The following is a 16,108-nucleotide window of genomic DNA, read 5'->3' as shown; positions in this document are numbered from 1 at the left end:
GTCTATATCTCTGATTATATCTTTACAACAAAGCCCTAGAAGAGGAAGTAGTGAGCTTTCAATACACATCGTTAAATTACCTGGCAGAGAGCTTTCACCAATCTTTTTCTTCAATGGTGCATTGGGGTATCATTTTTCCACACCCTTGCCATCGCTGTGGCATTGCTATTTTTTATTTTTTACTTATTTTTATTTTTTTAAGATTTATTTATTCATTTATTCATGAGAGACAGAGAGAGAGAGAGAGAGAGAGAGAGAAGCAGAGACACAGGCAGAGGGAGGAGCAGGCTCTACACAGGGAGCCCGACTTGGGACTCGATCCCAGGTCTCCAGGATCACTCCCTGGGCTGAAGGCAGCACTAAACCACTGAGCCACCCAGGGATCCCCCACGTTGTTATTTTTTTTTAAATATCCATGAGTTTTGGGGTGCCTGGGTGGTTCAGTCAAACATCTGACTCCTGGTTTAGGCTCAGGTTCTGACCTTGTTGTGGGTCATGAGATTGAGCCCCGTGTCAGGCTCCAGTCCCGTGTTGGGCTCTGTACTCAGAAGGGTTTGCTTAGATATTCTCCCCCTTTGCCTTCCTCCACTTGAGTGAGTACTCTCTCTCTCTCTCTCTCCCTAATAAATAAATGTTTAAAAAAAATTTTTAAATCTGAGTTTTTCAGATATTCTAAGAATAAGAGCTACACACCTAGAGTAATTACTGTATGTATCTTAGCATCTCACATATATATTAGACTGGATTCTAAGGTGGCATCTCTATCCCCTAGTGTGCATACCGTGTATATCCCCAGGATTGCAAATATAGTGAGATACCACTCCTGTGACTACGTTCACATTATAGGGCAAGGGGATTTTGCGTACATACTTAAGGTCTCATTTCAGTGACCTGATAAGAGATTATCTAGTTGGGCCTGATCTGATCACATGAACCCTTTAAATCTACAGGTGAGAAATAAAGGGTGAGAAGGATTCAAAATAAGATTTCCTATAGTTGACTTTGAAGATAGAAGGGGTCCTTGTGACATGGGATGTGCCTCCAGGAGCTCTGAAAGCAGCTCCAGCCACAGCAAGCAGCAAACAGGGATCCCAGTCTTATAACCAAAAGGAGCTGATTCTGCCAAAAAGGAGGAGCTGGGAAGTAGATTTCCACCTCCCACAGTTATCAGGCAAGAACTCAGCCAAACTGACACTTTGGTTTTCAGTTTGAGAGATCCTGAGCAAAGAACTGAGCCGCACAGTGCAGGACTTCTGACCTGTACGCTAATAAATGAGCTTTGTTTTAAGTTGCTAAATTTGTGGTAATTTGTTACAGAGTAATAAAAAACTAATATAACATCATCTGATTTAATCCTCAGTGCACATATATGAAGTAGACATTATTATTAATAACATTTTCCAAAGAAAAACCAAAGCATATAGAAAGGAGGTGACTAGGCGAAGGTCATAGAGTTAATTAGTCTTGGAGGAAGCATTCGAACCCAAGCATTTTGGCACTTGTAATCATAGTTTTAATCACCACACTCTTTTTTGACTTTTGATGTTATCTTACTGCTTGAAATTGGTTTTCTCTGAATATTTGTTAGTTAGGACTATTTTTTCCCATAGGCTTTCCTTCCATTCTTAATGGTTGCTGTGTGTTTGCATGTTGTGTGCATTTGTCTAAATTACTTAACATCCTTTTTCCCCAGTAAAGTGTTCATCGGGTTTGTGTTTAGAGACATTTTATTATAGATATAAGGAGCACACTCCAGTTTGTGATTCTGGTATTTTTACATTACCTTTACAGAAGAAATAGGTCATGAACACTTTTTACATCCAAGTGTCTTCTTAGAATTTAAATCAGAATTCCTAGGGATTTCTTCATACTGTCCATTATGTTCTGTTTTTTTTTCTTAATTAATAAATTGCTTTTCTTTTAAATAAGTAGATCATAATAATGTTACTGAGTCCCTACTTGGTGCCAGAAATTAAATTCTGTGAATGTGTTATCTCATTTGCACCTATAATGACTCTGAAATGAGTATTATTGTTTCCTTGTTATCACTGAGCAACATGAAGCTTAGAATGTACATTACTTATGTATTTTGGACATAAGGCTCCTTTGTGACAGCAAATATTTTGAAACATAAGTGCACATGCTACTTTGTAGAAATTTAAAAACAAACTATGGGGGGAAAGAGAATATACACTTTGAATATATTACTAGTATGAAGAATATGCATTTCATGGAGTAATTTCAGAAATGTTTTTATATTGAAAACATTGGAACTATTTTCATATTGAAAAAATTGTTAAAACATATACCATGCTTTAACCTTTGAGTTATAGATTCTTCAGGAGATTATAGATGTACGTCTGTCTTAAAAATGATTAATGTAGCATATACCAAACTTGGCTCACAGAATTTTAATGGATGAAGTTTCGTGTTGGAAAGGGGGGGTCTATGATCAAATAAGTCTTGAAAATTCTTAATACTATAAACCCTTTTTGAAGAATCTCACTGCATTAGTATAATAAAAGCTATACAGAAATTGGTGTTGTTTAAATTTTTTCCAGATTCGTGCAAATGTAACACAGAATTCTTTTCTTCATGGGATATTCAATAACATTTTTCCGAACTTTGAAAATGTTTTACCAGTTTGATATTTTGAAAGTCCTACCATTGCTAATTGTCACTGATTCTAGGATTTGGTTTCACCATTATGAAAATATGGAAAAAATACCATCTCCTACTATACTAACTTGACTAAATGATATCCAATGATTTAATTGCAGTTAATATGGAAAAGTAGAAAAACTTGCCAATCAAGGGGAATTTTATGAGTTTTCTAATCCTTTAATAAAGAATAATACTTAGGAGGCCATTAAAAGCCCTGGGGATTGTTTGGCTCCTTTCTGCCATTCCTGCTTTCCATTCTTAGCTTCTAAACAGAAAAGGATGACTAATGGGGCAGCCCGGGGGGCTCAGCAGTTTAGCCGCCTGCAGCCCAGGGTGTGATCCTGGAGACCTGGGATCAAGTCCCATGTCAGGCTCCCTGCATGGAGCCTGCTTCTCCCTCTGCCTGTGTCTCTGCCTCTCTCTCTCTCTGTGTCTCAAATGAATGAATGAATGAATGAATGAATGAATAAATCTTTAAAAAAAAAAAGGAAAAGAAAAGGATGACTAGCAATAACAAATGAAAATTACATACAATTCCATATTATGTTCCGAATTCTGTGGAGAGAAGTGTATCTATCAGTCTTTACAATATCACCCAGGTTGATAAGCAAATTTTACGGAAAGGGAAACAGAAGCTCAGATAGCTTAAGTCACTTGTCCAAATTTACAGAGGCAGTAAGATGGTATCTGTAAGAGATAAACTACAGTTGGCCTGACTGCAAAGTTCATTATGCATCCTATCAATTATTATGCTGTACTAGCTAAAAACTAATAGGCAAGCCAAAGTTAAAGTACCCTGTAAGCTCAAAGAAACAGGCATGTTGACTGGCTGACTAAATCATCCATTTAAGGGGTATATATGTACACCACAGTACAGTTCTCACATAAATGAGCACATATATGTATATTAGGAACCACTATTTCTCTTTAAACTCCTAGACATCACATCAGGGCATTTTTTTTTTCTTTTTGGTCAGTTCTACCTTGCTGTGGTAGACTATAGGACTTCTACTAATGTTATATTATCTGCCAATCTTTACCTCGAGACATATTAAACCCCAGTAAAATGGATATATCGGGATCCCTGGGTGGCGCAGCGGTTTGGCGCCTGCCTTTGGCCCAGGGCGCGATTCTGGAGACCCGGGATCGAATCCCACATCGGGCTCCCCGTGCATGGAGCCTGCTTCTCCCTCTGCCTGTGTCTCTGCCTCGCTCTCTCTCTGTGGCTATCATAAATAAATAAAAAAAAAATGGATATATCAACTCTCAGCATGCAACCTCGATTTCTTCGTAGCTAAGTCAACATTGTCACTTGTCAAGCATTATGGCTTAGACTTGTTCACCAGAACACAACATAAATGGCAGAAAGACAGTCCAGAGCAGAAGAAAAATATTGCTGAGTAATTCTATTTTTAATCAGATGTTGCTGAACAATTTAACTCAAGAGAGTGAAGAATAATTGAATGAGTATACATATGAGAACACTCAGAGATTGGTAAAATACATGTCACTACATTTTCTTATGTGAATATTATTTAATGTTTATTGCATATTAATACAAAAGTATAATTAATTGTGTTAATTTACATTTAATCCATTCCCTTAATATATGATGATGTTGACGACGTGTATGTGTGCGTATCAAAAACAGTAACAGATAATGAACAGCACAGTGCAGGGAGTCGTGAGATACAGAACGTATGCAGATGAAATCCCCTGTTAGAGTAGGTGAGCTCAAATGGAGTTTGCACAATAAACTGTCTGCAGTACATAATTTTTCATGACTTAACGACATTTACAGGACATGGACATTGTTACATTCAAAAGCATTAACGGAGAAGCCCATGGAAGGAAGGTACTATCTCAGAATGGAATGCATGTCTGTCGCTGGGAGGATACAAGAAAAGGTAAGATGACTATCTGACACGATTATTCCCTTAGGCAGTCGGCAAAACAATTTAGGGGCACATAGTATGTATCAGACATCGTATTAGATGTTGTTGCTAGAGACAAAGGACACCCCAACCGCCAAGAATTGTAGTTAAGATAATTGAATAAAAATGTATGGAGAGATCAAAAAAGTGGCTGTCGTGACCACATCAAGAAGCCAGGAAGTGCAGGACAAGCCCAAGGTAGTTCTGGGTTGTTTTCATTGGCTCTGCACAGAAGTTGTATGGAGATCTCTGAACAATAAGCTGAAGAGGGGAGTCCCCAAGTTCAGTTTCCCATCTGACACTGAGCCCTAGAGGACTTCATTGTGAGCATGGGAGAGTCCACTTGGGGTCCTTACTGATTTAGGTATAACAGTAGGTTAACCATCCCAAGCTTTAATTATGAGTTTTATGAGTGACCAGAAAGGAATTTTGAGAAAGCAAAACAAGAATTTTTTTTTTCTAAATAATGTCTGAAAACCTTTTCTAGACTCTTTCTGGCTTAATATGCTGACAGCATCACAACCAGGAGTACCAGAGTCATACCTGATGACAGATATTGATTTTCTGTGGCTAGCTTAACCTGGGATAGAAAAGGAAATCTTTGTAAATGCATTCAGGAGTCCTGTTTGGGAAATTATTTGTTTCACTTATTAAATATATTGTGATGTATCCACAACATGACAGCAACTAACTGTATCAACACTTACTAGAAAACAAAACTAAAATGCATTTTTACCATGACAGCAAGCTCACAAAAAGTCAAGGAGACTGTGACAGTAAGTCAAAGAGAGCAGTAAAAGGATACCAGGGGCAGGTCTAAAGTGGAGAGTTCTGTGCAACTCTAAAATTCCTGTGCCATAATGCTTTGTGGACCATCTGGCCACACCGTGCTTTTTTGCCTTTTCCAAAGTTCTAAACTGGATGCTTTTCTTGCATCCAGTATTTAATGCATTATATCCAATATTTAATACAAACACACAGTGTTTGGCTGTTGTTATTTTGCATAAGCAAATGCTCAGTTTCTTACTAAAAAATCACTGTGGGAATCCCCCTCTGTGCCTTTCTTTCTTCATAGGTAAAACGAGCAATCCAGGAAGAAACTATCTCTACAGGCCAGTCCCATGTTTCTAAGGTAACGGAAGACTAAAATATCCAAAGAGAATATATGAAAATCAAATGAGTATTTGCTAAAGGATTTTATAGTCAATATTCTTTAAAGATACATAAATTCACATAAGAACTACTTTTACCTGGTGATTTGTGGTTTATGTACAAAGGTGCATGTGAGTCAGGAGAAATATTGAAACGTGTATATCACCTTTTGTTGTTGTATTGCAAGTTAGTGCATTAAGCACTTGATCTAACTAAAGTAGAATGTCTTTGGAAATAAATCACATAGGTTCTATTCATCTCTTAGCCATAAGATTAAAAGGAATGTCAAAGTTGAGCTCCTGTCAAGTGGTTTTCTTGCTAGTGTTATTCTTAGAATTAGCACTGACATTTATCAAGGTCATCATAATCTTGAACTAAATGCTTGAAAAGTTACGTTGAGTCTGTATTCTCAGAATATGCACATCCAGCAATTTTCAGGTCAAACTATTTCATCCATTATAACAACTGAGATCTGAACAACTGACTGATAAAATCAGATGGTCTGCCCAACTGATTCACTGAGTATGCGAAACATCCAAATGTGATCATTAGTTTATCAAATCCAGTTCTTACTTTTTGATGTTCAAAGTGGTAATTAAAGAGTAATGATGCTGCTTTGGATCAACCCCCTTTCCGTACCTAAATAAGCCCTATGTTATATTATCAGGCATTAAATATATACTAAGTCAAAACTAACTTCTGATCAATATTTTTGGGTTATGGATTACCATAGTACAAAGGTGGAAGCAATTGCTCACCTGCTTGAATTACCTGAGTACCTAGCACAATTTGAATGTTGAAACTGGACCAAGCTTTCTCATCCCCGTGGAACTTCCATTTCTTTTCAATCCCACCCTTCCATTCCCAAACTAGCATGTTTCCATGACAGGTATAAAGTTGTCTACCTACATTATAGGGGCAGCTATTGATATTTCATCTTTCTGAAGACATTTTGTGAGACTTCAGAGATTCAAGTAAACTTACCTATGAATCTGGCAAGCTTCTTTCTGTAGATAATGAACCACAGAGCAGTAGAGGCATTACTAACAAATGGAATTTTAAAATTATCTGTAACTGAGAGTGAGCCTATGCAATGCGTTATTTTCAGCAACCTGAAATGCACTTCATAACTTCGATCGTGCCTGAAATAAGGGTTATCTGCATAGGTTGCATGACCCATCTCCTCATCCATCTGCTTTGTCAGTGTGCTCGTTAATGTCTTCTGTCTTTACGCTGAACGTGTTGCCTCTGAAGTGCTTTGCTCGTGTTAACTGATGAAAACTAAACACCTCCCATTATCCTCTTTGTGAAAAATAATGTTCTGACATACCAAATTAATTTAAGTAATGTAGTGGCTAAATATTAAATATATTAAAATATATTTCAAGCATGTGGTACTTTATTTACTGTATGACTAATGAATCTAATAGACTAAGGTTAATATTATGAAAACTAAGTATTATATGTCAAAAACATTTAAATGAGAAATAAAAGAGAAAATGGGAATCTTACCTGAATTATAATAAAATAATAGGAAAGATATAACAGCTTTTTGATGATTTTTCCCTCTCAACAATTAGCCGGGAGAAAAAAAAATTATAATGACAATGTTTTAATTTAGGAAATTGCCTAGGGCAAAATATGATAATTCTGATTTTTACTTCTTATTAAAAAAAGGTCACATAGAATGAAATTTTATTTCCAAGTAATGCAAAAGGCTTCAAATAAAACAAAAAGAATATATGTATATTTATAATAATTCCTTTTAAATTTCAGATACATATGTTAATATTTAAATGGTTTTTAGGTTGTTATGATGTTTAATTTTTTATATATTAGACTACAAAAGTAAGGAAATTACTGTATTACAGAAACAGTAAGAACACTAAGTTTAAAAGTCTTCATCTGTCTAAATATAAATTTGATCCTCTTCACTGCCCATAGCCTGAGCATAGATCTCAAGCTTTCTATGATTGAAATGACTGATGCATCAAAATATGTTTCTTAATTTTATTGTCTCATTCAGTATACTACTAACCACTACAAACATAAAGAGAAAAAGGAAAGTATTATGCAACAGGAACATACATAACATATAAACACATAACATATAAAAACCTATATTTGAATCTAAGAAATGCTCTAAAGGAAAAAACAAATGGTATTGCATTTGCCATCTCCCACAGAACAGCCTTACATGGTTTTCATTTGCTTTATTTCCATCCTTCACTTGGACAGGAAGCTCTTAACTGTTTTCTTTCATGCTTCTTTTTTTTTTCTCTTGCCTCCACTCCAGTGTGCGCGCGCACACATACACTGCCCCCCAACACACACACTCCCCCCACCCCAACACACAGCCACCCCCCACCCAAACACACACTCTCTTTTTCCTGTAGTCTCTGCAGTAAAAGCTACCATAGTTATCTACTGGAGACGTCTCATGCAGACGCCTCATGCAGACGTCTGCCAGTGGATGATAGGAAATGCTGATTGAGAAAGGGTTTATCTACTTTTCATCCAAAATATGTGAACCATTAAGGAAATTATAAAAAGCAGCAACAATATACTCTGGTTTTATTCAGAACCTTTTCCTTTGCGATTATTAAAAGGATGATATTTTTAGCCAAAGAAAGCAAAATGCATCTGCAGCAGCTGGTTTCCAAGGAAACAGAATAATTTAAAACCATGTGGAACTCTGCTCTCTAATTTTCATCAATTCCCCTTCATTCCTGGAGGTAGCTTTACTCGGAATTTATAATTTCCAAAAAATACAACTGCCTTGATTTATTTTTTCTAATACATTTCAGGAGGTGACTATCTGGTCGTATATATCACCTTAAATTCCAATCTAGGGAGAGATAAATTTGTAGCATCATTTTGTTTTTAAAACCAAGATCAGAAGATTCTATCAATAATTAGAAACATGGCAATACTTCAGTATCATAAACTAATTTTTGAAAACCAGAGAGTTCAAAATAAACCATGCAAGTGTATTTGCTTGGATCAATAGGACGTAAGGTAAGCATGTAAACATATTATTAGCTATATTCAGTGTGTGTAGGAAATTTAAAATAGTTCTCCATTCATTTAGATGATCTTTTCCCAACATCCAGTAGTTTTTCTCCCCCTTTATTTTTAATTTTTCAAGAACTGTTGTGCTTTTGTCATTAAAAAAACAAAATCCATTTCTCAGATTAAAAAAAGCAAAAACCAGATCAAAAAAATTCTCATATATTATACATATTCATTGTTAGTTTGTGATTCATTCAAAGGAAGTATTTTAAAAGTACTTGAACATATAATTTAAATCAGTGAAAGACTTTTATTTTATTATAATCAACAAGTCTTAATTGATCGCCAATGTGCCTAAGTCAAGAGCAATATCTCTTAAAAGAAGCTTGATCTTAATGAGGTCCTTCCTCCCTTAACCACCCAATATTTCTGACTTAGACTAACTATATAATTAAATGACTTGTAATAAAATTATTTTTCTTCTTTTTCCTGTGTGTCATGTAGTCTACACATTTAGAACTCTTGCCTAAAAAAAGACAATATTAAGAGATACAAGCAGCTGGTAAAGTAAAATCTGAACTTCTGAGCTGTTAAAGAAAAAATTATTACCCTAGGTATCTTACCAACAATATAAATGCTGCGAAGGAACCCTTATCTAGATATATTTGATTGATAAATGAAACCGCCAATGAAATTTCCTATTAAGATGCTATTTTTTACAGCAATGTTTAATCCTTCATAAACAGGTTTCTGAGCTTTTAAATGAAAACAACCCTATGCATGTTGCTAAATATAGTTGTTTCATCATCACATAAGTTTACAATTTACAAAATGAAATGATACAACTACTCAATAGCATGAGATTTATCAAGAGGAGTAAGTTAAATAAAAGACCTTAAATGCATACGAACCATTCCTTCTAATTCAGCACTGGAAGAGCCTACAACCGGCAAAAATTATTTTCCTAAACCATTTACTGTATTGTAAACATTAAAAGACACCACATGAAATTTTATGTCGTCTATTCAGAGAAAGCTCCATTTTCTCAGAACCTGTGGAATTTCCTAGGCTTTCCTCATCTTTCCTTTCATTCCCAATCACGTAAACTTGAATGGAAACAAAAAAAGACACACGGTGACTCATTTTATCTATTAATTTTGCTTCAATCACACTTTCCTAGAAAGTTATCCGGGGTAAGACATGCCTCTGGTGTTTTTATCAGCTAATGGTGTGGCAGGGAGAAAAACCCCAGCTCATTGCAAAGCCTCCTTAAGCAATGAATGGGACACACTTGCAGGAAAGGTCTTCAGAATAATTTTCGCATCATAAAATTGTCTCAATAGGCACTGAGAAGCATTCTGTTTTGAAGAAAAAGATTTTTTTTCTTTTTTGCTCTTACCTGTAAATATGGTTTCTGTACTTCGGCTCCGTCAGAACAGACTGAAGACTTCACTCCTCCCTCGTCTATCCATCAGGCAGCAGCCAACCAATCCCGAAGCCGGATCCTGGCATTCTCCGGCTCATGCTCCCTGCTTTGCCTCCATCCCGTGTTTCCTCCCACCCCCACTCTCTTAGAGGGCAAATCCTTGCAGCTGGGAGAGAGGGAGTGGAGAACAGGAACATGAAGAGGAAAGGAATAAAGAGATGAAAGATATTTCAAAAAATAGCTCCAAACCATAAACAAAATCTGCAGGTGAACTCAGCTGAAGCACAGTGTCTTGCTTTGAATTTAGGAAAAGAGGGTTAATCAGCGCCTCAACCACCTGAAATTAGAGCCAAATATTCAGGATAAGACCTAGGTAAATTGCCTGTCTTTTCAGCTCCCACTGATTTTCCTCGGGGGGGAAAAAGAAATTCTCTCTCCGTTGTATATTTTGATATGTAGATAGAGGAGGTTAAGACTGAACAGCAAGATGACATTATGCATATGCAGCTTGCAAAGAGAGAAAATTAAAATGAATCAAGACCCTTTACGTTGATGTAAATGCAATGCATTTGCATTTCAACCTCTGTTTGGCACAGTTTCCATTTAAAACCAGTTTCAGAGTCTAATCAGTATGAAAAAGATATTTCATCCTGAGAATTAGAATATTTAAATATTTCAAAGCTGTGTGGTTTGCATTGCTTCAGATTCCTTAAAAGCTGGCATCAATTTGCCTTTGTGAATAATGGAGCCTGTTAAAGATTAAAAAGGGATCAGCCACTTAGTTGCCATGTCTCAAAGTGACTAATTGAACTCCAATTTTATTCTAATAACCTTGGGCAAAAGCATTTCACTTTTGAACTAAGAACGAAACATGTATAAAAGGACAACTGAGGAAAGCATCCAGTTAGAATACTTTAAGGCAACAAAGCATACCCATCTACAGCTTTAAGGAGGCTAGGTTGGGACTAACAAAGAATTTAAACTATACACAGATTTTTTTTCTTGATTTTAAAAATAGAATGCAAACCATGGCCCTTTAAGATTAAAAAGGTATTAATTGAGCTTCAGCTAGTGGAGGTGGTCCGAAAAAGTTTCCTTGGGGAGATATAAATTAATAGATATTTTCTCCCCCTTAGGGGTATATACTGTCTACCTGAGATATTACAGGTTTTGGTATTCAATTTCTCAAATCAGTAATGTATCCTCATGGAAATAAGACCACAAAGAGGAAAAAAATGCTAAGAAAATATTCCTTATCTCCAAGAGTAACGTGGGAGCAAATCATTGGTAGTCTAGAAATAACTGTACGGAAAGGGTTTAGGGGTATCAATCTTTTTAGCAGAGTGCTAGTAACTTGACCTGAAGCTGACTTTAGATAGAAGTGCACTGATTTCACTTTGTGTGTGCAGTTATTTGGAGTAGTTCTGGGAGACCCTACTAGATACAAGGGGAAAGTTAAACTATCCTTTATTCCCACCAAACCCCTCTACTATGGAAAATGCTTTCAAAGCCTCTGTCCTCTGCTTGGAATTGCTGGAGGAAGCCCGAGGACAGCATTTTTTGAAGTGGGGGCTGGGGGCTATCTATATCAGAATCATTGGCGGAAGCCTTGTTAAAAAGTCAGATCTGTGAACCTCACTCCAGATTTAAGGAATCAACATTTCAGGAGTTAGCAACTCAGCATTTTTAGCAAACTCTCCTGGGTGATTTTTCTGCCAACTGTGCTATAGGTAGCAATATCCAGTAGACAAGTATTCCTTGGGCACAAACTCTAACCAAATTTCATCATGATTTTAGAGGAAGAAAAAGAGGATGGGTGGCGGAGGGAGGTTAACAAATTTAGCTTGAAGATTTTGAATTTTTTGAATATCCAGACTGAAATATTAAGTAGTTAGTTGATATGAAGTACAGGTCTGGAGTGTAGATGTGATTTAGAGATCATCTAGAGTATGGCTACAGCACTGAGAATAGATGAGTTTCCTTAGGCCAGTGCTTCTCAAAATTGTGGCCCAAAATATTCTTTTAACGGAATTAAAAATGCAGACTAATGGACTCTACCCAAACCTCCTGAATCAGAATCTCTGGAGTGAAGTTCAGGAAGCTCCATTTCTAATAAATTTCCCAGCCAACCCTCTATTGTATACTGAAGTTTGAGAATCATCATTCTAGAAAGGGAAGTAGGTTGAGAATGAAACTCTGGGGTATATTTACATTTAAGAACAAACAGAAGTGGAATGAAGAAAAGATTATGAGAGGAACAGTTAGCCAGTAGGAGGCAAACCAAGAGAGTGGTCTACCAAAATCCAAAGTAGTAAAGAATTTTGGAAAGATGCCCTTTGGAAAGATGCTCAAGGGCTTATGTCAGGGTCTAATGCCTTGTTATACAAAGTGCAATTCACTAAAGTCAGTTCAGGCATCCCCTGGAGTTTCCTTTAATGCAGAATCACTGGTCCCATTCCAGTAAACTGAATCACAATCTGCATTTTATTTTATTTTTTTAATATTTTATTTATTTGAGAGAGCATGTGAGCATGAGTGGGGGGAAGGACAGAGAGAGAGGGAGAAGCAGACTCCCCACTGAGCAGGAAGCCTGATGTGGGGCTCCATCCCAGGACCCCCCTGAGATCATGATCCCAGTCAAAGGCAGACACTTAACCCACTGAGCCACCCAGGCACCCATGTGCCCCGACAATCTGCATTTTATTTTAATAAGATCTTCAGGTGAGTTGTACGTACATTTAAGTTTTATTCTTTATTCATTTTTCTTTTCTTTTTTTTTTTTAGCATGAGACTCTTTTTTTTATTTTTATTTATTTATGATAGTCACAGAGAGAGAGAGAGAGAGAGAGAGAGAGAGAGGCAGAGACATAGGCAGAGGGAGAAGCAGGCTCCATGCACCGGGAGCCCGACGTGGGATTCAATCCCGGGTCTCCAGGATCGCGCCATGGGCCAAAGGCAGGCGCCAAACCCAGGGATCCCCTCTTTATTCATTTTTCTTAATTGAAATATATTTGACATGTAATATTGTGTAAATTTAAGGTATACAGCATGTTAATTTGATACCTTTATATCATTGTGGTGATAATTGGTACCTCTATCACTATCAGGATATATAATTATCCTTTCTTTTTAGTAGTTGGAATAATTAAGTTTTAGTCTCTTAGCAAGCCTGATGTTTATAATATGTATTGTTGTCTATATTCACTGTACTGTACATTATATTTCTAGGACTTATTTACTACTTGTTGTAAGTTTGTACCCTTAAACAACATCTGTCTTGTCCCCAACCCACAGGCCCTGGTAACCACCATTCTCTCTGTTTTTACAAGTTTGGCTTTTTAAAAACTTCCACATATAAGTGATGTCATACAGTACTTGTCTTTCTCTGACTTGAGTTTTAGAAACACTGTTGCCACCCATTGAATATGACTTAGTTCTTGGTGAACTGAAAGTCAGCAGTTTCAGTGGAGTGGCTGAGGCAAGAGGCAGATTAAAGTGGTTTTAAGAATGAATGGGAAATTAAAAAATGAAGACAAGTTCAGTGCTTACGTACACCCAGAACAAGGATCTTCTAGCACACTGATCACCAGGCTGTCTCAATTCAAAGGAGCTGAATACGAACAGTGGTGTAAAGTGGCCTAGTTTGCTGATGCAGGTCTCTGCCTTGTCCACTCCTCTGACAGAGGTGATAAGAGTAACAGAGGCTGGTAGTGAGAGACGAGACACTTTCCTATGGAATAATGACAGTTAGACCCTTGATCACCACAGGAGCTCAGCCACATATTGCCAAGAGCAAAGGTAATAGACCTTCTGAGAGTGGTCTGAGTAACTTTAAAAATCCTTCATGACAAGGCAATATTACAAAATTTTCTAAAAGTCAAATACCATTATTAAATCATTTAAGTATTCTTAAAAACCTGGAAAATAAAGATAACCCAAAAGAATAAAAGAATTGCCGGTATTTAAGGAAGTCTCAGAATTAGAGCTGGTTGTAATAGGAAGGGACTTCAATATTTTATGCACTAACTGGGTGAAGCTTCCTCCAGTGGAGCTGTGGAGGTAAGGCTTCAGAATAATACAAATGACCACTAAGGAAATAGATGATGCTTAGCACTCCAAATGATTAAATAAAAATTATTCGTGCTTAACTGGCTAAAGAGATTATTTTAATAAAACTTGTATTTTTGGAAGTCAAGGACTTGCCAAGTGAATGGAATTGGGACCATCTTGAGGAGTGATAGTCCAGATGCGTCCAAAATTATGTAGTTCAGAAGCAGGAAGACCTTTGCAAGGATCCAAACTATCAAAGTTAAAAGACCCTTAAAAATATTAATTCAAGCTGAAGAATAATGAACTATTTCATGTTTCTGATCTCATAAGCATTTCAAGGGTTAAAAAGTATATAGAAAATTATTTTTTTTCCAACTTCACAGAGGAAGTCATTAAAGGATTCCTAATTTGCCTTTTGAAATTGGGATTCGGAACTATCAAATCAAAAGGTGTTAAAAAAAATACTAAGATTCAAAAAACAACAACAAAAAAAGGTACTAAGACTCTTTAGTAAACAGACCAGCATGACTTGTTGGCAACCACCCAAATGTTTGTAAGAATTCAAGGATAAAATTTGGTGCAACAGGCCAAAGTATTTTGCATGTTGCTGTAAGTTGCCTGGGTGCCAGGAGACTAGTAGACCATCAATTAGTGTGGCTTCTTCCCATGTGAGAAGACCATGATAACCATCAGAGAGTAAGAGATGCTCGATGATATTTAATAAAATCACTTAGGGTTCAATGTAGTTTAATAAGAATCTATTCATTAGTTGCTTATAGGAAAGTAACTATGTACTCCTAAAAGTATAAATTCACAAATGTGTATTAAGCATTTTATGTGAAAGGTACTGTCTTTGGTATTAAAATACTACAATAAACAAAAGCAAGTCTCTGATTTTATGGAGTTTCCATTCTAATGGAGGGAAATTATATCTTACATTACATATATGATCTATATTATGGAAGTGGAGTGCCGAATTAAGCAGTGTGTAGAGACCCAAAGTAAACAGCAGATACACTTCCTACCCTCAGGATGCATCCCAACAGAATGCATAACAAAGAGGATTTTGAACTATAGCAATAATTGGAATAACTATAGGAGCAAAGGTGACGATGTATTTTTGCAAGAAAAAAAATGTGTCTTATAATCTCTTGGTTAAAGAGGTATAAGAGCGTACAGCCATTAGAAATGACAAATACCCACCATTTGCTTCAACGTGGATGGAACTGGAGGGTATGATGCTGAGTGAAATAAGTCAATCAGAGAAGGACAAACATTATATGGTCTCATTCATTTGGGGAATATAAATAATAGTGAAAGGGAATAGAAGGGAAGGGAGAAGAAATGGGTAGGAAATATCAGAAAGGGAGATAGAACATAAAGACTCCTAACTCTGGGAAACGAACTAGGGGTGGTGGAAGGGGAGGAGGGCGGGGGGTGGGGGTGAATGGGTGACGGGCACTGAGGGGGGCACTTGACGGGATGAGCACTGGGTGTTATTCTGTATGTTGGCAAATTGAACACCAATAAAAAATAAATTTATTATTAAAAAATAGGTATAAGAGTATAAATTTTTATGTGGGTAAGGGTAATTTTTAAAAAATTGCTTCCAAAACAGTCACAAAATATGACACTTCAGCTAGGAGAGGATTATGGAAAACAGTGTGTCAAAAATAAAGAATTTTCTTAGTGAGGAGATGTTCTGGATAAAAAATAAAATTGAAAACATAGTTTCCCAAGGGATTCATACTGAAAACAGCTGCAAATATAGTAGTTAATCTTGCAATAATTAAGCAATATTAATAAAATGTTCTTAAAGAGCAGTAAAACAGCCAAGTGTTCTGATTCTACTTCTATTTTCTGGAGGGTG

At 36.5% G+C, this 16,108-nt stretch overlaps 1 protein-coding gene across 2 annotated transcripts in view; it reads right to left on the bottom strand.

Moving 5' to 3' along the window:
• Positions 1 to 10,204, bottom strand: part of CSRNP3 (cysteine and serine rich nuclear protein 3) — a 198,523-nt gene extending 188,319 nt beyond the window's left edge. The window contains exon 1 of one of the 2 annotated variants that reach the window (XM_041723371.1): positions 10,162 to 10,204. The gene's annotated coding sequence lies outside the window, so the exon portion shown is untranslated. The remainder of the gene's footprint in view (positions 1 to 10,161) is intronic. The other variant, XM_041723369.1, reaches the window with a different exon arrangement.
• Between the last annotated feature and the right edge of the window lie 5,904 nt (positions 10,205 to 16,108).

The sequence above is a fragment of the Vulpes lagopus genome, chromosome 11 (assembly GCF_018345385.1).
Source record: "Vulpes lagopus strain Blue_001 chromosome 11, ASM1834538v1, whole genome shotgun sequence".
NCBI lineage: Eukaryota > Metazoa > Chordata > Mammalia > Carnivora > Canidae > Vulpes > Vulpes lagopus.
The sequence above is the reverse complement of the archived record's forward strand: the minus strand, read 5'-3'. Positions and strand labels throughout refer to the sequence as shown.